At 39.1% G+C, this 1,802-nt stretch overlaps 1 pseudogene; it reads left to right on the top strand.

Moving 5' to 3' along the window:
• The first annotated feature begins 804 nt into the window (after positions 1-804).
• Positions 805-1,059, top strand: LOC141372746 (non-histone chromosomal protein HMG-14 pseudogene; annotated as a pseudogene).
• The last annotated feature ends 743 nt before the right edge of the window (positions 1,060-1,802 follow it).

The following is a 1,802-nucleotide window of genomic DNA, read 5'->3' as shown; positions in this document are numbered from 1 at the left end:
TTACCACCGCATCAATAGTTTCCAAGAAGAAATTTCAGAGACATAAACAAAAGGGAGATGAAGAGGCAGAAACTTAATGGGAAACAGAGAGTTTGGATGTGAAAGGCCAATTTCTTCTTTTACTTCTCTGACTAGCTGAGACAGCCCATATACAAGTTTGACTACGGCAGTGAATAGGTCACAGGTTCTTCTTTCTTTATCTTTCTTTTAAAACTCCATTCCTCCTTAAAAGTGACAAGAGATACTCTCTCTGATACTAAAAACATAAGGAATACAGAACAAACACAGGCAGTCATAGAGACTAATTCAACCACTCAATCCATAAATCATAAGGCTCTTTGAGTTTCTTCACAAGGAATGATATGTACTGCAAATCAAAACCATCATGAGATCACCTCACACCTGTTAGAATGGTTTGCATCAAGAAGAGACAGCAGGTGCTGACAAAGACATGGTGAAAAGGAAACTGTTACATATTGTTGACGAGACTGTAAATTGGTCCACCCACTGTGGGAGGTTCCTGAAAAAGATTAAAAATATATCTACCATATGGTCCAGCAATTCCCCTTCCGGATATATATCCAAAGGAAATGAAACCAGGATTCTGATGGGATATCTGCATCCTTGAGTTTATTGCAGTATTATTCACAATAGCCAAGATATGGAAACAACCCATATGCCCACCCATGGATGAATGGATAAAAAGATGTGGTGCAGGCAGCAGCTTGGGTGGTGGGGGGAGTGGGAGGTGCCAGGCAGCCCAGGTTCTTGAAGGCTTTCCCCACCTGCCACCCCACTATCACCATGCCCAAGAGGAAGGTCAGCTCTGCCAAAAGGGCAGTGAAGGAGGAGCCCAAGAAGAGATCAGCAAAGTTGACAGCCAAACCTGCTACTGCCAAAGTGGAAATGAAGCCAAAAAGGGCCATAGGAAAGGAAAAATCTTCAGGGGAAAAAAAAAAAAAGTGTAAACAAAAGGGGAAAAGGGTAGCAAAGGGAAAACGGGCTGAAGTGACTAACCAGGAAACAAAAGACTTAACCTGCAGAAAACTGAGAAACTAAAACGAGGAGATTCCAGCCTCTGATGAATCAGGAGAGAAAGAAGCCAAGGCTAATTAATACCATATAGCACGTCTTAGCAGGGGTCCCTGTCTCCTTTCTTGTACAATCCAGAGGAACATTTTTTATCAACTCTTTTATAAATACAAGTTTTTCAGTAGCTCTAGAAGCATTCTTAAGAAAGAAGGAATCCCACCTCATCCCATTTTTTAGTGTAAATGCTTTTTTTTTTAAGAGGTGAAATCATTTGCTGGTTTATTTTTTGGTACAACCAGATAATAGTGGGATATTGATTATGGGAGGCTTTGGTTGTCTTGGGTGTCAGCTTAACATTCCATGGATGGGGTAGTTTCTATATCCTATAATACAAAGCATACTAAGTGGCAATTTGGAGTCAGTCTTGCATTTAATATGTCTTGAACATTTTAAATTGCTTCCAATCCTGTGTTGTTTTGGTAGAATTGTTTCCTAAAGAAAACCACTCCTTGATCTTGGCTCTCCCTGTCAGAATCTTGTGCACAACATCTTGGTTGTGGTAGTCCAGTTTTCCTACTAACTTTGTTAATGTGCTTTGCAACATTGAAAATTTGAGTAAGTAATGTATATGATATTAAATTGTGAATTAATGAGACTTAGCAATGTAATAGCATATCAACATTTAAAGATATTGGTACTTGATATACTGTTTAAGAAAATTTGCCTCCAAATTTTAAGCTGGAAGATCACTGCAATAACTTTTAGAAAAG

The sequence above is a fragment of the Callorhinus ursinus genome, unplaced genomic scaffold (assembly GCF_003265705.2).
Source record: "Callorhinus ursinus isolate GAN/ISIS: 27379988/994484 unplaced genomic scaffold, GSC_fseal_2.0 scaffold5, whole genome shotgun sequence".
Lineage (NCBI taxonomy): Eukaryota > Metazoa > Chordata > Mammalia > Carnivora > Otariidae > Callorhinus > Callorhinus ursinus.
Note: the sequence above shows the minus strand (reverse complement) of the source record. Positions and strands in the feature narration are given on the sequence as shown.